Genomic DNA, 21,578 nt, shown 5'->3' with positions numbered 1-21,578 from the left:
TGAGTCTTGGTTTTCTTTGTCACTGTCCAAGTTTTCCAGCCTCCATTCTCTATAATACTTTAGTGTTTATGGCCCCAGATGGCTCGTGCATCCCTTGCCATTTCAGGAAGTGTTTGGAGACAGCATCCTCCTTTACTAGACCAGGCTGGGTTTCTGGTCTTAGGAAATCCCATATTTGAATGGTGAGATATTTTTTATCTTGGATGGGTAGTCAAAGATGTGAATGGAGACAAAATGATCATAATGTAAGGACTGTGACGAGGAAGATCAGGACTGGAAGAAATGAAGATTACTAGTAAGTATCTAGGCCATTCCCTCTTGACATGGCTGTAGGAAAGTGGGTTTCTGTAGCAGTAACCCCCCCCCCACTTTTTGCCAGACTACTGAGGCACTTTGACTTGATGTGCCCTGGGTCCTTGCCAATCAGGATCCCAGGGCCTGTGTTCTTTCCACAAAAACTGACTCAATTGGCATCTCTGGCCACATGTCAGCCCCTTGAAAATGGTACCACAGGTACCCAGGGCACGTGACCAGAGAAGGCCTCTAAGGGCTGCAGCACTTATTGCGCCACCCTTAGAGGACCTGTACCCTGACACTCACACACTGCCTTTGCAGGCTGCGTGTCTTGGTGCAGAACAAAGTGTAGATTCGACATGCCACACATCCCTGTGGGCCATGCCCACAAATAACTGCCCTGGTGTACATCAGTCACCCCTCTAGCGCGGTGCCCTATGCCAGTGGTGAGGGTACAAGTGCATGAGCCCTGTACCCCTACAGTGCCAAAGTCCATTCATGGGCTGTAAGTGCAGTACTGCCATTAAAAGTGTATGGTGCTGGGAGTTTGTCATTATGAACTCCACAACACCATAATGGCTGCACTGAAGACTGAGAAGTTTGGTATAAAACTTCTTAGCACATTAAACCCACACTGATGCCAGTGTGGTATTTAATGTAAAATGCACAACAGAGGGCATCTTAGAGATGCCCCCTGAAACTCCACCAACTCCTAGTAACATGACTGAGTGGCTGCTTAGGCTGCCACCACCAGACATGTTTCTGGACCCCTAGGTTGAGAGCTTGCTGCTCTCGGGAGCCTGAAACAATGCACATCCTGGGATTAGGTGCCAAGCCTCCTCCCCGAGGATGGGCAGGGTTCACGAAGGAGAGGCTTCAAAGGCATGCCACCATTGTGAGCCTCTCCAGACCATTTGCTGCTTTCAGTAAACGGTCCCCACTGGTTCTCCACCACACTTTGGGTGGGAGAACTGGCGGGAAAAACCAGTGAGGAAGAGAGCTGTGCCCACCTCTGCCAACTCCACCCCTAAGGTGGGGGAGGCGAGGTGAAGCACAACCTTGAGTCCCCGCCATCTTGAGGATGGGTGGACCCAGCCAACCAGGAACAGGCTACTGCCCCCCTCCCACTGGAGAGTGGCAGAATAGGGGGTGTACCCATCCCAGGGAAGGGACCCATTGGTCCCTGCCCTTTACCTACCTGTAACGCTCCTAAATTTAGTATTTAGGGGCACCCTGAACCTTCCTTCCTCAGATCCAGCAACCACAAGAAAAGAAGAGAAGAATAAGGACGCGAAGCCGAGCAGAGCTAACAAGAGGACGACGCCCACTGACTTGGCCCCAGCCCTACAGGCCTGTCTCCCCCTCTAACCTGCTACTGCAAAAACCTGACGTGTCCAGCGGCCAGCAACCTCAATAACCCCAGAGGACCTGCCTGCCTTCACTTTAAGGACTGTTTCTCCCGCAAACACCGGACGTGTTTAAACTGCAACTTCCTGTGACAGCCAGAAACCGTAAATCCAGCCCACTCTGCACCCGCCGGGCCTGGCCCGAGCTTGAGTGGAAAAACACCATATGGAGGTCCCCCGGCGATCTTGATTCGAGGTCCGGCAACCCCTGACCTGCCTCAAGCCTCCAGATGATGTCTGAAGCCTCAACCCAGAGGACCCCCCCTACAGCGACCAGAGCGGGTAAAAAAATCCGACGTCCCAAGGCACCTCTGCACCCGATGCCCCACGGCCTTGTGTGCCAAACCCAACGGTGCCTAACCAGCCTTCAACATCCCTACTTACCCCTCGAAGTGGTGGTCGCTCCTGGAATATCCTCGTCCCCGAGCCAGCAGTGTTTCTTTGTCCCAGAGAATCTCTATTGAAATCAACAGGGCACCTGACTTCAAAACAGCACCCTGCAGCCGGCCTCCATAGTGCCGCTGAGGGTGCCACTTTTGTGCTAACTTGGTCCTCAACTTACCCAGAGCTTAACCCAAGGAGCTTTGCTCCCACAACCCCGTGGCCTGCTTGCCATCAGCCACCAACCAGAGCACCCCTATCCTCCATAGGATAACATTTGGCCTCAACACTCTGCACCCCGCTGCCTGAGTGCCGCTGAGGGTGCAACAACAGTGCATCATTGACCCTGGGAGACCCCTGGGTCTAACCCCATGAACCTAACTCCAAAGACTGATTACCTACCTGGAAACCGATAACCTCTTTTTCCTCATAGAATAACATTGACACTTTTTCTCTCAAAAAGTTTCAAAGTGTTTACTTTTGAAAACCAAGAATATTCCTTAAAAATCACTTGAAAAACCAAAACGTATTTTCCCAACTGTTTTCAGGAAATGTCCCAGTGCTGAATCTAGGTATCCAGCACTGAGTAAGAAAAGTAACGTTAAAGTAACTTACCTGCAAATTGATGTTCCTCCCATAGGATATCATTGGGGATTCTATCTGGAAAAGTTTCTGTCAACTTCTGAAATACAATAATATTCTTTAAAATTCATACCTCCAACTAAAACGCATTTACTCAACTGTTTTCAGGAAATGTCCCCGTGCTGAATCTAGGATCTATCACTGTGTCAGTAAAAGTAATCCGAAAAGTAATGAATTGCATTTTACTCAAAAAGCCTATTGATTCGAATGTACTGAGTCTACTAAGTTTATGCATTGCAACCCTTGTAAAGTCAAATTAGTACAAAGTCGTACTGTATTTTGAAAGTATTCAACAGTATTTACATGCTTACCTGTACCAGGCTTGCTTCGTTCTAGAAATAAAACGACAGTATATTTTTTTATACAAAAACAATTGGCCTAGAGTTCAGTTCTTGAGTGTGTGAATTAATTTGCTGACTGAGTGTGTACATCAAAAGCTTAACACTGTCCTCTGATACTGCCTTACTGCTCAAAGAAGCTACCACTTTAGAGAGTAAGGTTCTATATTACTTCTACCTCTGCCAAACCCCTGGAGACCCTTGGACTCTATGCACACGTACCTCACTTTGGTGTAGTATATATTGAGCCGGTTTCTTACAATGGCCCACTTTTTCCATCCCCATTCCTCATTTGCCTTGAAACTGCATTTAGTGCTTTAAAAGGAATCGACATGACATAAGGTAACACTTGGCCCCTAACTTCGTATAATTTGACATGCAGCTGAGAATTTGTGTCCTGGTACTATTATTTCACCTATTTTTTAGGTCGAGCCTTCCATGCAGCTCAAGCTGTTAATTTGGAAAATACCTATTGTCAACTTTCTAAGATCTTACTGTAGGCTTAAAACCTGCCTGTTGCTTACCATTAGTTGGCTTTCTGGTCACTCTCATTGCTTGCATCCTATTCAATGGCTTGCCATGTCCATGTTGTGTTTGTTCCTCCCCAGACTTTTTTTGTGTTACTCCATTGCCATGCTTAGAGAACTATGATTGGTATACCCCAGCACAAGCAAATTCAAAATTGATAGTTTCAGATGTTATTCGCACATAAAACAGTAAACTAATCTGTCGATTTTTTCTTCTTTTAATCAGTCTTCAAGCTTTTAGTAAGTAAAGTGTTCCCAAGCCAACACGTGTTTCATCGCCTTAGTAAGTTTGTACATGCGATTTGTTCACGGCTGAACGGTTTCACTGTATTGCAGTTTCTATTGTGGAGATAATTCCAGGCCACAATAATCCTGTGGCGTAAGGTGAACTCCAAAATTATAAGTACACTCTCCTGGGCAAATATCAAACTCAATTCGGTTTCTCTGAGTTTATAATCCCGAATCTGAGGAATTGAGCCGTGGTTCCGCGTACTCATACCCCACGCCGGTCTCCTCGTGTGCGAGGAGACCGGCGTGGAGGTATGAGTACGCGGTATGGCGGCTCGATTCCTCAGATTCGAGTCTGAAGAAGAAAAAATTGACGGATTTGTTTACTGTTATATGTGTGAATAACATCTGAAACAATCAATTTTGAATTTGCGTGTGCTGGGGTATACCAATCATTTTGTCTTGTTGCCTAGACCACAAAAACTTAGAGAGACAGGTAGTTCTCCCTCACCCTTCAGCACCATCACCACTCAGATTCTGCCCAAACCAATATTTAGTGAAATTAGCTATCGGCACCTACACCCTATTACCTATACCACCAACCCAGTTTTTTGACCATGCTTAGAGAACTAGTTTTCTCTTTTTGCTTAAGCACTCCGTGAGAGTGCATGCTTTATTTCTCCCTCTGCACAGTACGCTGCTTTCCCCTTCTGCAGCTTCACTTTCAGTCACTGAGAGTCAATGTACTGATCCACACGCACAGAGTTACTTATCCCCTTAGTATTTACTTCTCACTGTGTCCCATTCTTGATTAGTTCTCTGTCACATATTGTTTCCACAGCATCTACTGAGACAAGATCTCCTGCTTGGGCAACCAAGCCCCTCTGTAGTAATGCCTCACACTGCACCCATTGTTAGCAATGAGTTGTTTTGCATGCACCACAGCACAGAAACACATGCTGTGCTTTAGAGCAAATGTGTTGCAGATTATGTGTAAAGTGATATGTATATGCATGGCTCAAGTGTTATAAATGAAAGGAATTTTAAATGCCTATTGCTCGGCGTTAAATACGCAATTCCCCCTCAACCCCCCCACCCCTCAACCCCCCCTCACAATCGCCTCCTTTAGTATGGAAAATGGCACCCGTTAGGTTCCCAAACACATGTTTCAGCTTTATTGTTCCGGTTTAGAGTTCTTGCTTGTATTTCTTTTCCCAGTTTTATACAGCACAAACTCGACCTCGGGGTATTGGAGTGCTTGACATGAGCACCAGTTACATTACACAAGGACGAGTTCATTTTCCCGTTTATTAGGCACTGAGCGATTAAGTGATTTGCCTAGCATCACAGGATGTGGAGTCAGCCGGGAGACTCGAGATTGCCCTGTTTCAAAGTTGGCAGCTCCGGTTGTTACGCCACATACCCTCCCAATATATATACCATTTTATATTTTCATGTACCTCTAGATGTTGGAAGTTGTTTGGATGTGCTTAACTGCTTGCTTACAAAGAGGTATGCGAATGCTTTTCATGAGTGAAACTAGACTTTCACAGTGACTTTCAGCGGTTATTGTGAGCTTTCATTAGACATAAAAGTGTTTTCTAACACTATTTTCCTTTCCTTACCCTTAAGTTTCCCATTGTGTTATTTACATTTTTAGCACATGCAACAAAAGGATTTGTTAATTACAGTGTGTCTCTTCGCATATTTAAGGGTTGTATGTAAATTGGAGGCTTTGGAGCAAGCACAGATAGCGGCTGTTGTTTCACAGGGCCTCACTGACACCAGCAGTACTTTTACAATTGAAATGGGAGAACCCAGGCAATGCACTGCCCAGCAACGCAATTTGTTTTATTGCTGCAGTAAAGTACAATTAGGTATTGATGTCAACCAGATGGTAAAATTACAGAGTGGTGGTGGTGCTGTTTGAGCCTTCATTTTTAAGGTAGACAGTGTGTTGCTTATGGTGTTATTGCGGCAATATTTTAATTACATCATATCTCTAACAATTTGTTGTGGGTGATTTTGTTTTATGCTTTACTTAATTTTATTGAGTTTTGCACTGTAGTCACATTTATGTAGCACTGTCTAAACCTCACAATTCGCTGAAGCCCTTGATACGTGTTGTGAATATTTAGTCATCAATGGAGCGCACACCGCTAGCCCCTCCTCCGGATCGCCCCTCGGGACTCTGGTACTTGTCGTTCTTTAGTGGATCACCCAGGTGGGTGCAAGTCGGTACTTGTTGGACTGATGAATCTCTAGACCCGATACATGTCCCGAGTTTTAGGATATCGCCCGAGACATGTCTCGGGTTTCGGGATAACTTCCCTCATCAGTAGAGAAAGATCGTTAGGGGTGGAAGAGAAGGCCGCCACACAACCGTCAAAGGCCTCGATGCCAGAACCGGCACGCAGGTGCGTCGTCCAAGAGCCCGTCGGCCCAAAGCTCAAGGGAGCCATATTGTGTTTAGTCATCAATGGAGCGCACAACGCTAGCCCCTCCTCCGGATCGCCCCTCGGGACTCTGGTACTTGTCGTTCTTTAGTGGATCACCCAGGTGGGTGCAAGTCGGTACTTGTTGGACTGATGAATCTCTAGACCCGATACATGTCCCGGGTTTTAGGATATCGCCCGAGACATGTCTCGGGTTTCGGGATAACTTCCCTCATCAGTAGAGAAAGATCGTTAGGGGTGGAAGAGAAGGCCGCCACACAACCGTCAAAGGCCTCGATGCCAGAACCGGCACGCAGGTGCGTCGTCGAAGAGCCCGTCGGCCCAAAGCTCAAGGGAGCCATATTGTGTTTAGTCATCAATGGAGCGCACACCGCTAGCCCCTCCTCCGGATCGCCCCTCGGGACTCTGGTACTTGTCGTTCTTTAGTGGATCACCCAGGTGGGTGCAAGTCGGTACTTGTTGGACTGATGAATCTCTAGACCCGATGCATGTCCCGGGTTTTAGGATATCGCCCGAGACTTGTCTCTGGTTTCGGGATAACTTCCCTCATCAGTAGAGAAAGATCGTTAGGGATGGAAGAGAAGGCCGCCACACAACCGTCAAAGGCCTCGATGCCAGAACCGGCACGCAGGTGCGTCGTCCAAGAGCCCGTCGGCCCAATGCTCAAGGGAGCCATATTGTGTTTAGTCATCAATGGAGCGCACACCGCTAGCCCCTCCTCTGGATCGCCCCTCGGGACTCTGGTACTTGTCGTTCTTTAGTGGATCACCCAAGTGGGTGCAAGTCGGTACTTGTTGGACTGATGAATCTCTAGACCCGATACATGTCCCGGGTTTTAGGATATCGCCCGAGACATGTCTCGGGTTTCGGGATAACTTCCCTAATCAGTAGAGAAAGATCGTTAGGGGTGGAAGAGAAGGCCGCCACACAACCGTCAAAGGCCTCGATGCCAGAACCCGCACGCAGGTGCGTCGTCCAAGAGCCCGTCGGCCCAAAGCTCAAGGGAGCCATATTGTGTTTAGTCATCAATGGAGCTCACACCGCTAGCCCCTCCTCCGGATCGCCCCTCGGGACTCTGGTACTTGTCGTTCTTTAGTGGATCACCCAGGTGGGTGCAAGTCGGTACTTGTTGGACTGATGAATCTCTAGACCCGATACATCTCCCGGGTTTTAGGATATCGCCCGAGACATGTCTCGGGTTTCGGGATAACTTCCCTCATCAGTAGAGAAAGATCGTTAGGGGTGGAAGAGAAGGCCGCCACACAACCGTCAAAGGCCTCGATGCCAGAACCGGCACGCAGGTGCGTCGTCCAAGAGCCCGTCGGCCCAAAGCTCAAGGGAGCCATATTGTGTTTAGTCATCAATGGAGCGCACAACGCTAGCCCCTCCTCCGGATCGCCCCTCGGGACTCTGGTACTTGTCGTTCTTTAGTGGATCACCCAGGTGGGTGCAAGTCGGTACTTGTTGGACTGATGAATCTCTAGACCCGATACATGTCCCGGGTTTTAGGATATCGCCCGAGACATGTCTCGGGTTTCGGGATAACTTCCCTCATCAGTAGAGAAAGATCGTTAGGGGTGGAAGAGAAGGCCGCCACACAACCGTCAAAGGCCTCGATGCCAGAACCGGCACGCAGGTGCGTCGTCGAAGAGCCCGTCGGCCCAAAGCTCAAGGGAGCCATATTGTGTTTAGTCATCAATGGAGCGCACACTGCTAGCCCCTCCTCCGGATCGCCCCTCGGGACTCTGGTACTTGTCGTTCTTTAGTGGATCACCCAGGTGGGTGCAAGTCGGTACTTGTTGGACTGATGAATCTCTAGACCCGATACATGTCCCGGGTTTTAGGATATCGCCCGAGACATGTCTCGGGTTTCGGGATAACTTCCCTCATCAGTAGAGAAAGATCGTTAGGGGTGGAAGAGAAGGCCGCCACACAACTGTCAAAGGCCTCGATGCCAGAACCGGCACGCAGGTGCGTCGTCCAAGAGCCCGTCGGCCCAAAGCTCAAGGGAGCCATATTGTGTTTAGTCATCAATGGAGCGCACACCGCTAGCCCCTCCTCCGATCGCCCCTCGGGACTCTGGTACTTGTCGTTCTTTAGTGGATCACCCAGGTGGGTGCAACTCGGTACTTGTTGGACTGATGAATCTCTAGACCCGATACATGTCCAGGGTTTTAGGATATCGCCCGTGTTGTGAATATATTTCATATTTTTATGTAATCAATATCTTATTTATTTATTTATTTATTTTATCGATTTTTAGAGCGCGCAAATACCCGAGGGTGTCTCGGCGCTATTGTTGCAGAACTCCCTGGCGGATAGGTGGGGAATTAGGCTGAGAACAACCAAGTTTTCAGTTTTTTTCTGAAGTTGAGCAGAGTTGGAGCACATTTGATGTGGAGAGGGAGTGTGTTCCATAGTTTGGCTGTGGCAACCGTGAAACGTTTGTCTCCCCAGTTAACCCTCCTTGTACGGGGGACTCTTAGCAGGTGAGCCGAGGATGAACGTAATGTCCTTGGGTGTTCGAGCGGGCAGAAGGCTTGTCTTAGGAATAGGGGACCGTGGTTGTGTATAGCTTTGTAAGCTATACATAAAGCTTTAAATTTGATGCGGCTCCTCAACGGCAGCCAGTGTAGCTGTCGGATGTAGGGGGAGACAGATGCAAATTTGGGAATGGATAGCAGGGTCCTAACTGCTGCATTTTGCACTGTCTGTAATTTGTTAAGGACCTTTTGTTGTGCGTTGAGAAGCAGGGCATTACAATAATCAGTTTTAGAAAAAACTAATGTACTGACTAAGGTTTTGCCTGCAGAAGATGGTAGGTAAGGGATTAGTTTTTTGATCCTTTTTAAAATGTGGAAGGAGGATGAAACCACCGAGTTGGCGTGCTGCTGGAATGACATTTTGTTATCAAAGACAACCCCCAGGTTTCGTACTTTAGATACTGGTTCCGGAGGTTGTCCCATCTGGTGGGGCCACCATTGTGGAGACCAGGTTGGCTGTAGTCTCCCGAATGTCATCACCTCTGTCTTATCAGAATTTAGCTTAAGACAGTTTGATGACATCCAGGAGCTTATCGCCTTCATTCCAGTTTGGAAATTCGCAGCTACAGCTGTGCCATCGTCGTATACGGACAACACCAGTTGTGTATCGTCTGCGTATGAAGTGAGGAGGATTCCGTGGGATTTGATGACCCTCGCTAAGTCGGACACGTATATATTAAACAGTGTCGGGCTTAGCGAGGATCCCTGTGGTACACCGCAAGGCAGGGAAAAGGTCTGGGAGGTGTATTGGCCTAGCTTCACCGTTTGTGGGCGGTTGGACAAAAATGAGGCGAGAAGCTCCTTAGCTTTGCCTTTTATCCCTATGGCCGCGACACGGTCGATCAAGGTGGCATGATCGACTGTGTCGAAGGCTGCGGACAAATCTAAAAGTATCAAGATTGCGGCTCCTCCATTGTCCATAGTGGACCGTATCTCGTCCGCAGCTTTTAGGAGCGCAGTCTCCGTGCCATGTCCCTGACGGAACCCAAACTGGGTGTCATCCAGTAGGTTGTTGTTGTGAATAAAGGTTGACAACTGGAGGTTCATGATTTTTTCAAAAATCTTGGCCGGGAATGGGAGGCATGCAATGGGCCTGTAGCTGGCCGGAAGGGAGGGGTCTAGACTGGGCTTTTTGAGTAAAGGTTTGATAATGGCTTCCTTCCATACCGAAGGGTAGGTGCCGGATGTGAACATTGCATTGCAAATGGTAGTTAGTGATGGGGCAATAGCTTCTGAAATGAGGTTGAGAACGCCTGGAGGGCACGGATCCAAAGGTGAGCCAGATCTGGTTTGGGCGATCAAGGGTTGGATGACTTCTACCGAGGTGTTTTCAAAGGCTACAAATTTTGGGGTTTTATCGGCGGTGGATTGTCCGATAGAAGTTAAAGAAGGGTCAGGCAAAAAGGTGGAAAAAATAACTCTGACCTTATCCTCAAAAAATTTGGCCAATGCGTCTGAAAGGGCCTGAGATCCCTCTGACCGGGGTAGCAGAGGATTGGACAGATATGTTACCACCTGGAACAATTTCCCTGGAGAATTTTTGGCCTCATTGATTTGGTTGGTGTAGTAGGTGGTTTTTTCAGCTATTAAGAGTTTTTTGTAGTTAGAAAGGGCGTTTTTGTAGGTGATCTTGTCAGAGTTATTGAAGTGACGACGCCACTGCCTTTCTAAGTTTCTGCAGTATTGACGCTGTAATCTGAGCGATTCAGAGAACCAGGGGGCTGATGGGAGTTTTCTGTTCCGGTGAGAAGTTCTTATGGGTGCTAGCTTGTTACATGTTTCGTTCAGATTATTCAGGTAGGTATCCGAAGCTGCTGTGGGGTCCTGTTTATTTAGCCGAGGGCTTTCATGTATCATCTGGATGAGCTGGTCAAGATTAATATTCTTCCAGTCTCTGAAATTCGTAGACCGAGAATTTGTCTGGGGGGGGGGGTCCGGAATTAATGGGAACGGAGAAGCATATTGCAGAGTGATCTGTCCAAATTAAAGGGAAGACCTTAGTGATAGAGATCTCCATGTTGTTAGTGAAGAGACCGTCTAGAGTGTGTCCTGCTGAATGTGTGGGTAGTTTAACAATTTGTAACAGACCAGCTGCCTCTAGATCACCGAGTATTGTTGCAGTATCGGGGTCTTCAAGAGATTCAAGATGAAAATTGAAATCACCCAAGATGGTAAAGTGTGGGGATCCAATTGACATCTTAATGTTATCCTGTGGTCACCTATATTTTCATCTTATTTTTATATGAATTATTTTGCGCACTATCAATACCGAAAGCAATGTTTCTTTTACTGCATGCTCATTCTCATTCCAACTGCACTTTTCATCTTTACAAAGTAAATGGCAGCTTTCACGCAATTCTGTGTTCTACAAAGCCCTTTGTAATGCTAGAACAAAGTACGACAATTGGTTCTTGCAGCAGAACAGACCCCTACTCTGTGCAAGACCCTGCTTAGAATGTTGCACATTTGTGTTATTTGTGTGGAAATGTTGCCACCAGATTTAACAACTTTTAAAAATGGAAATTATGTGAGCAATCCACATACACAGACCACCAACATGCACTTGAAGCTTTTAATGAATACTGGCAACAACATGTTTATTCTTATTGCTGATGCTATTCAGCATTGGCAAAAAATAAAATGGCCATTATAGCGTGATGACGCATACACGCACCTGTGTTATAACACATGCACGCTTATGCATCTCCAAGCTCTGGCCAATAATTTTGGCTTATTTTGTATTTTTTCTGGTGTTGTTCAGCATCGGCAAGGAACATAATTTTTCGTATTGTTGGTGCTGTTCATCATCAGCAAGAAGCACCAGCAAAGCCAATAGTGCCTTTCAATGGCGAGACCTATCGGCTTGGCCAGTGCTTGTTTATTTTATTTTGCAGCCCTTGGATAGTGGATCAGCAAAGCATAGTTTATCTACGTTTCCCTGGTGTACTCATTGATTGTATCTTTTGTACAGCGGTCTTGTACTTTCACAGCCATGTCCATAGTAAAATATATAAACATATATATTGAATAAACCTATAGAATTCAGCTGTGGGGCAATAACAATGCATCCAGGCCTCCTATCTGCAGCCACCTGTCCGACTGTTTGCCCATTGCTCTTGGAGCGTGAAACAAACCTCAGTCTCTAAGAAGCGCTAATGGGACAGATAAGGGGTTCATTGCGGAGCAGGTGCGGAATAATGAATCTCTCGGTAGGGGTGCAGTGACCTCATTAGCAGTGCTTGCGTCAGGATGTCCATTCAGGAATCCTGGCAGACCAAACACAGTGACACATGAATGATTCGAACTTGATCCCCATCCGTCCCTGCAAGCGAGGCATAACGAAGACGCCTGCAGTGCAGGAGTCCCCATCCCCAGGGGTGTCTAAGCCAAGGCATAAATGTATCTGTGAGGTGGAGGAATATTGGGGACCCCTAACCGCTTTGTACATGAGGACATTTCATTATGTTCTACACCAATGGAGCTAGTAAACCTGTGCAGATCAAAACTATATAGAGAACTACCAGTGGATTGTTTACTGTCACTTATTAAAAAGCAACAAAAAAATGCTACATTCGAAAGGGATCTTTTAACTAGGGTTGTAAGAAATCTACTAAAATAGCTTTTGTCAACTTTATGACCTTTTTAAACAATATGTCAACTTGACTAATGTCGGGAGTTTTGAAAGTTTTAAAAATAACAAGTGAAACGTCTTTAAAACCAGGACTTGTAGTTTCACAAAAAAGTGTTTGAGGAGAACATCTTCCCCCAAAAATATTTCTGATCCATTTTATGAAGATAACTCAATCAGTAACTCTGTCAACTTGTACTAAATTCTTCAATAGGCCTTCCAGAGTCATGGAGGCAGGTTACTGAGCACCCCAGGCCCGTAATCTGCAGAACCTTGTGAACTAGTTTGAGTGAAAATCCTAACCACTGTCACCTCATAAATACCCTTGAAGACTGAACATTTGAGGCTGGTGCAAAGTTTATGATAAGTCTCCAGTTTGAACTCTGCTGCAAATAACAGTTTCTCCATGCCCAAGATGTGCCAAAGCTTGTGAAGCCATGTTGCGTGCAGTGTGTTTTATCCAGTGGTATATGTCCTTCCACTCCTTGTGTGTAAGAGTGCAGCGCAGTTCCTCTTCCCATCTCTTCTGTCCTGCATTCTTGTCTTGCAGCTGTTTTTGTGGCAGGAGGGATTAGAGTGGAGTGATGAAGTATCTGTCTCCACATTTCAGAAGAAACCGCTTCCCAAAGGGAAGCAGTGGTCTCCACACATGTGGTTTGTTCCAGGGATCAGTCACACAGTGCCTGATTTGTAGATAGTGTATTCGGTCTTGTTCAATTAGGTCATAGTCCTTTTTAGGTCTCGCTATAGCCATTGCGTTAGCAATGCTTTGCGAGAGTTTAGTAAGGGGCTCTTCAAAAATGCTCCCAAAGTCTGCAGGCGGATCGGGCACAGTGTATGTGCGCCGGGCGCGCGCATCATTTGTCCGCCTGCAGCCTTTGGGAGGACTTTTGCGGCCGCTTTGATGTTCCCAGCCACTTTACGCGCGCGCTCAGCCTCTGCTGCCATATGGACACGCATTCAGATTGCCATGCTTCAGCACACCCCCTAACCCCCACCCCCTTATGCTCTGACTCCCAGACACACACACAGCCACACCCATGTACTTCACAGCTCTTTACAACAGAATTGACTTTGTTATTTTTTTTAACTCATTGTTAAAGCACCTACATCTCCACTCGACATATGCTCCCTCGCCAATGTCCCTCCCACCCTTCCTTTGATCTCCGCTTTTCTTTTAACATTCGGCATGAGTTCTCACAGGCTACTCTCTGCCCCCTTCCTTTAATGGCCCTCCCCCTCCCCAAGCACAGAGCGCGCATCGCTTGTTGTTTGTGTCACCAGCCTCCTTTTCCTGTTCTTGTGGACTGCACTCATTTTGGGGGGCGTGTGGTGTGTACCTCTTTACTGAAGAATGCCTCCTGTTCCTCCGCCTGCACCATGTTGTTTGCACCTCACTATCCTGTAGTTCAGAGCTTTCCAAACTGTGTGTCCCGACACAGTACTGTGTAGCCTGCAAAGGGTGGGTGTGTCGCAGGATGACACCGGTATTTATGGACACTTAGCACAAAACTGCTGGTAATTAAGAGGCATTAAGCTGTGCTTTAAGGCCTCTGCTGGCGATGTCATTCACCCACTCTCCCCTGGTCTCTGTTGAAAACACCCGATTGTCTGATAAAACATCCCCCCCTCGCGCCAACGAGACACAGAGCTGGCATGTGGGGGACCATGAGTCATTCAAATACTTTCCGCGAAATTAGAGAAATTTGAATACAAAACGCAGTTAGAGTGCAAAGTGCCAGGCTTTCTACACAGCAGGGCACACGATCAGCTCGTCTATGTGCAAAGCTTATGTCTGCTCTGTGTATGGAACAGAAAAAGAATTCCAACCATATATTCTGCAGGAAGCGAAAATAATAATAATTTTTTTTAACAAATATTGTTAGCTTTTTAATAGAACTGTCCGTGTCCTCCTTCCCCACCGGGTCAATTTGTTATTTTATTTTATTCTTAACAAACATATTTTGGCCTCTAAAGAAATGCATTGGCATGTACCCATCTAACCGACATACCTCTTCTGTCTACTGTCTGGAATAGACAGAGGGAGGAGGGCGACAGAGGGAAGAGGGCGACAGAGGGAAGAGGGTGACAGAGGGAAGAGGGCGACAGAGGAGAGAGGGCGACGGAGGAGAGAGGGCGACGGAGGAGAGAGGGCGACAGAGGAGAGAGGGCGACAGAGGGAGGAGGGAGACAGAGGGAGCGAGACAGACAGAGCGACAGAGGGAGGTAGACAGAGCGGGAGAGAGAGGGAGACAGAGAGAGGAAGAGAGAGAGAGGGAGACAGAGAAAGGGAGAGAGAGAGGGAGAGGGAGACAGAGAGAGGGAGACAGAGGGAGACAGAGAGAGACAGAGAGAGAGGGAGACAGAGGGAGAGAGACAGGGAGAGGGAGACAGAGGGAGAGGGAGACAGAGGGAGAGAGAGAGAGAGAGAGAGATAGGGAGGGAGACCGAGGAATGGAGACCGAGGGAGGGAGACAGAGGGAGAAAGACAGAGGGAGAGAGACAGAGGGAGAGAGACAGAGGGAGAGGTCAGAGGGAGAGAGACAGAGGGAGAGAGACAGAGGAAGAAAGAGGGAGAGAGGAAGAAAGAGGGAGACAGTCAGGGGGAAACAGAGGGAGAGAGACAGAGGGAGAGAAACAGAGGGAGTGAGACAGAGACAAAGGGAGAGGAAGAGAGAGGAAGAAAGAGGGAGAGAGAGGAAGAAAGAGGGAGAGAGAGGAAGAAAGAGGGAGAGAGAGGAAGAAAGAGGGAGAGAGAGGAAGAAAGAAGGCAAGAGAGGAAGAAAGAGGGAGAGAGAGCGGGCGACAGAGAGAGGGCGACAGAGGGAGGGAGACAGAGGGAGGGAGAGGGAGAGAGACGGAGAGAGGGAGATGGAGAGGGAGAGGGAGGGAGAGAGAGGGAGAGAGACAGAGGGAGACAGAGGGAGGGAGAGGGAGAGAGACGGAGAGAGGGAGATGGAGAGGGAGAGAGAGGGAGAGAGAGGGTGAAAGATGGAGAGATGGAGAGGGAGAGGGAGGTGAGAGAGATGGAGAGGGAGGGAGACAGGGGGAGACAGAGAGAGAGACAGAGAGAGAGAGAGACAGAGGGAGGGAGACAGAGGGAGAGAAACAGGGAGAGGGAGGCAGAGGGAGACAGAGGGAGAGGGAGAGGGAGGGAGGGAGACCGAGGAACGGAGACAGAGGGAGGGAGACAGAGGGAGGGAGACAGAGGGATGGAAACAGAGGGAGACAGAGAGAGGGAGAGGGAGACAGAGAGCGTGAGACGGAAGGAGACAGACAGAGGGAGGGGGGCAACAGGAAGCGAGACAGAGGGAGCCAGACAGAGCCAGACAGAGGGAGGTAGACAGACAGAGGGAGACAGACGGAGACGGACAGAGGGAGAGAGAGGGAGGGAGACAGAGGGAGAGAGAGGAAGGGAGACAGAGGGAGCGAGACGGTTAGAGAGAGAGAGAGGGAGACAGACAGAGTGAGTGAGAACCCCCCTGAGCCCCGCCTTAGGTGCTTCGGGCTCGCTCGCTACCATCGCTCGCTACACTGCCTTACTGTGTCCCAAAATGATGCATCTCCAAAAAGTGTGTCACCAACATGAAAAGCTTGGAATGCTGTGCTGTAGGTAATGTTCCCCGCTTTTCTCTTACATGTGTCCCAGCCCACTCTCCATACTATAGCCCAAGCCATCGTTGCTGCCTATTTATCTTATGCAACTAACAACCATTGACAAAGCAAATAGACCCGACTTATTGTCAGTATGCTGCTACTCGTTGTATCATATATCTGGATGCAATGACAGAAACAGCCAAAATACAAGTGGGGCAGCACACTAAGATAAAAACAATTTTTTTTTGCACGTTATTTAAGCCACTCCCTTTATTACATTACCCACACTGCTGGCATTATCCTTTCAATCCACTTTTTGCTGCTGTACTGTCCCTCACATTTTAGCAAATTAAGGCATTACGTGGGGCTGTTAGGGCAGAACGATAGTAGGTGGTATTGCAAGTTATTTCACCCTTCACCACCTCTCCACCTAGTGTAACCTCCTTCAGCGCTGTGCACCCCTTCACACACTCGCACATAGCTGACCATCGCTGCGTGCTCTCTTCAGAGAGGCCAGGTATTGGATGGGCATGTCTCCTGTAGAGGTGCGTAATTCTCTCCAGTTACTTACACAAGGTCACATTCATTTTTATTTTCCCTGGAATATTAGCTTATTCGTCCAGAACTATAGGATGTCGAGCGACTCCGTGACTCGAACCCGATTCCTAGTTCAAAAGTCAGCAGACCTGGCATCCTGGGGTAAGGGGATAGGGGCAGGCAATGTCACATGGAGGCTCAGCTTGTCATGGGCTCGAGGTGCCAACAGGACCTCGGGCTGAGCCACAGCCAGGCATCTCCCCCCCACCTCCAGTATTCAGGGAGCTGAGCCGAGCCTGCCAGGACCTCTCTACAGGCCTCTGCTCTGCTGATGTGGACGGCATTAAACGAAGAGTGTACTGTAAGGTGATGCCACGAGTCCTCGCTTCCTTCCTGATGGCTCTGCGCACAAGGCGTCTCTTCTCCTTCTCTGTACATCTATTTCCCGTAGCGCCTCGCTCTGCACACAGCTGCTTTCTCCTAGCGCTGCATGCTTCTAGCTCACTAAAGCCTCACTAAAGCTTGACAATGAGTTCAAGCGCAGTGGAAGACCTTTTACAATAGTTGACTAGTTATCTTTCACTTGTTTATTGGTGCATTTGGATGTTAAACAGGTGAAATCTTTGCCCAGATGGTGTTACCCAGAGTAAAAAAGACAAAATAGTTAAGTAATATAACAAAATGTGTTGCATTGTGCTGCATAATTTACCCTTTCTTGCCATATAATTTAGCTGCATACTTTGGTCCATCACTGCCACATAATCCCAGTGCTCCTAGATATAATGTTCTAGTTAGACCACTATTTCTATATCAGGAGAGTTTAACCAGATCGATGCTATGCATTTTCCCCTCCTGTGCTGAGATTTGTATATTCCCTTTATTCATGACGAGCTGGGCTCGTCATGAGCGTGCGAGGAGGCTACCTCATGACGAGCCCAGCTCGTCATGAGCGTGGAAGGGGTTAAAAGCTCAGAAATAGACATGAGCATACTTTTGTAATCGTCTAGCGTAGGGGCGGCATTTCGGGGTCTCGCATATGACCTATTTTGCATCTATTTTCTCACATTTTGGTAGTTTTTGTAAATACAGTTGGGTAATTTAGGTGGCTCCTGGACATGTCACAGCAGCTTCTTTTGGTTTCTCAGGTATAATCACCCTTGGATCTCAAGAGGCTAACTCTCGGGTCTCACTGGAGGGTCACTTTATTATCTCATGTGAAGGTCATTTGCGGATATAATGTGAGGGTCACTTTAAGAGCTAACATGAGGGTTATTTTATTAAATGCTTTAGATTTCAAAGGAGTGTCTCCATCAGTCTGCCGATTAATCAATGTACTGGTACACTGCTTCTTTCCAGTGGCGATAGATGCAAAGCGGAAGTGTGCCTGGGATTTATTGAGGCTTAACAGCAGTGCAAGGTATAACTCGGACCGACCGTCAAGGGGGAGCAGGGAGCCTGGAAACACATGCTTCAGAATATGAGCATAAACTGTGTGCTCCTCAGAGCTGACAACATTACGCTTATCTGCCTCCTCACCCGCCCCACACACACACAGCCACACACACACATCCACACACACACACAACCATACACACACACACAACCACACACACCACCACACACATAACCACAAACACAAAACACACAACCACACACACAACAACACACACACAACCACACACACAACCACATACATAACCACACACACAACCACACATACAACCACACATACAACCACACATACAAACACACATACAACCACACATACAACCACACACAACCACACACACACAACCACACACAGAACCAACCGTCCGTGCACACTTTCACCAAGCACAGACACCATCAGACATCAGTGCACGCTTTCACCGGGCACAAACACCACCAGCCGTCAGTGCACGCTTTCACCGGACACAAACACCACCAGCCGTTAGTGCACGCTCCCACCAGGCAAACACCACCAGACGTCAGTACGCGTTTTCACTTTGCACACACACACACCACCAGCCGTCAGTGCACGCTTTCACCAGGCACACACAAACCACCAGCCGTCAGTGCACGCTTTCACCAGGCACACACACACCACCAGCCGTCAGTGCACGCTTTCACCAGGCACACATACACCACCAGCTGTCAGTGCATGCTTTCATCAGGCACACACACACCACCAGCCGTCAGTGCATGCTTTCACCAAGCACACACACACACACCACCAGCCGTCAGTGCACGCATTCATCAGACACACACCACCAGCCGTCAGTGCACGCTTTCACCAGGCACACACACATCAGCCGTCAGTGCACGCTTCCACCAGGCACACACACCACCAGCCGGCAGTGCACACTTCCACCAGGCACACACACTACCAGCCATCAGTGCACAATTTCTACAGACACACACACGACCAGCCATCAGTGCACACATCAATTGTTAACGCATCCACAATTAACTATTGTAACACTAGCAGTATGGCGCACTTTACTTTAAAACATATTCATTTAAAGCGCAGCATGCCACCATTGCTACAAAAAGAAATTAAAAAAATGTTGGCCTACAATTTGTAGACTTTTGTTGCAATTGGTGTTGCAATATTTAGCAATGCCAATAGCTCAAACTTAATTAATGTGAGACCTATTGCATTGTAAATGCTTGTTAGGTCGAGCCTGGGTAGCACATGCACTGCTCTGCAGCATGCTACTGCAGGCACGACATGCTTTCCTGCAAAATTCAGCATGCCATGCCACTGTTTCCCTTTGTGAAGCGGTTTCTTCTGAAATGTGGAGATAGATGCTTCATCACTGAACTCTAATCCCTCCTGCCACAAAAACAGCTGCAAGACAACAATGCAGGATAGAAGAGATGGAAAGAGGAACTGTGCTGCACTCTTACACACAAGGAGCGGAAGGACATATACCGCTGGATAAAACACACTGCAAGCAACATGGCTTCTGTGCAGCATGCTACTGCAGGCATGACATGCTTTCCTGCAAAATTCAGCACGCCATACGCGCTTTCACTTTCCAAGCAGCCTGGGACAATGTCGGCCGCTTCTTTGAATAGGTCTCTCATTTACAAGAGTTGAGATATTGGTATTGTAAATGACAATGCCTTTTATATATGTGTTAATTAGCAAAATAGATTAATACATTTTGTTTTCATTTAGAATGGCAATAGCTTAAACTCTCACAAATGTGAGTCCTATTGCATTGCAAATGCTTGTTCATGCTTTCAAAGGGGATGATCCCATTATCATCATATAGAAATCCTATACGTGTGCACACCCCTTCATGCCATCTATGGAAGTTTTCTGAATGTATGCCTGGGGTGAAATCTGGGTTGCCAAAAATGGAAGTCATCAAGGAGGGGAAAGCAGTCAAACCCGTCTTAACTGCGACCCTGTTCCACACTGACAAGGTGGTCCTAGTGATAGGGGAGGAATACATGCCCTATGACGATGCTCTTGGGGCAACCACAGGACCCTCCACAAGTGTAAACCCATCACTGCCTGGTCCAAAAAGAGCCAATGCTTTTTAGAGTCAGCCCTAACCCATTCAACCATGAACCGCAGTTGCGTAGCCTGGTAGTATTCAGCCGCGGCCGGTAGTGGGAGTACCGGCCGGGCAATGACATGGGGAGAGGGAGGGGCAGGGTAGGGGGTAGTAATGTATGGATTACGGACTTTAAAAGGTAAGTAAAGATAAAAATACATAAAACGAATTTCGTTGCGCTCACTGCATCGCATTTGGTGATGCAGTGTGTGCAATGAAATACGTTTCATTTATTTTTATGTTTACTTACCTTTTAAAGTCCTTAATCCATACATTACTACCCCCCACCCTGCCCCTCCCCCTCCTCATGTCACCGCCCGGCCGGTACTCCCACTACCGACCGCGGCTGGTAGTATTGTAAGGCACGGGGGATCCCAATCCCTTCATCCCTTCATCCCTTCATCCCTGGGAGGCCTATAGGAAAGTTGTTGTGCACCTCACGCCCAATTCGACAGAGAGTAAGGTCTGTACAAAAGTGTTGAGGTTCCAGCCAGGACAGGAGGGGTTCTTTAGGGCTGGAGTAGTGTCAGACACTATTAGGGCAGTGAATGAAAATGAGAAAGTTTGGGATATTATGGGGCCTGAAAGTGTGGTAGAGCGGAGTCAGAACTGCAAAAAAGGTGGCCTGCCTGGAATTAGTGCTTCTGATAGACAAGGTGGAGCACGAACAGTCCATTTTGTGCCATGTTTCTTATTTGCAAAGCACTTTAGGACACTGTAAGCTAGATAGCACTGAGTAGGGTGGGAGCGGATATGCAATAGAAGGACCAAGAGAGAGGAAGGGGAGGGACAAGATGCTGGTAATAAAAGGAAATGAGAAAGGGTCCTAGTGAATGGAGGAGTCTTCTTGGGTGGCTAATATGACACTGTGCATATAAATAATGTGCTTCGAGTACTTGGGTTTAGGTGCGTTTACGCCACGAGATGGAAGCAAGAAAGCAAGAAAAGTATTGTGGGGAACAGAAGAGATTAAAGGACTCAGGAAGTTAATGACCTGAATGATATTTAACTGTTTCTGAGAACCGATGCAAAAGATGACACTTAACCAACCACCATCGCCCCACCACAGACCCACAAGAAGCTCCAAGATGGGTCTGGTTATGGAATAGTCCAGCTGGGTTATCAGTAGATAACTCGTGAGGAGACACCCTCCAATACTCACCCAAGTGGAATACTCGACTCACCCCAACTTACCTCATCCACTGCCTGACACACGGTGCACGGATGACGTATTCATTGTAACGTCACGCTACGCCATCTTCAATGCTGCTGTATTTGGATGCTGCAAAATGGTTCCCCTTTACCTTGCTTGATATCAATATTTGTAGTTTGTATTGGTTTAGTTTAGTACAAGACCACTTAGAGTGTTTGAGTAGAACACTAGGGGACATCCTTGCTCGACGATAATCTGCTCCCAGTTTACATAAATACTGTTGATAACTATCAATGTTAC

Source organism: Lissotriton helveticus, chromosome 7 (assembly GCF_964261635.1).
Source record: "Lissotriton helveticus chromosome 7, aLisHel1.1, whole genome shotgun sequence".
NCBI lineage: Eukaryota > Metazoa > Chordata > Amphibia > Caudata > Salamandridae > Lissotriton > Lissotriton helveticus.
Note: the sequence above shows the minus strand (reverse complement) of the source record.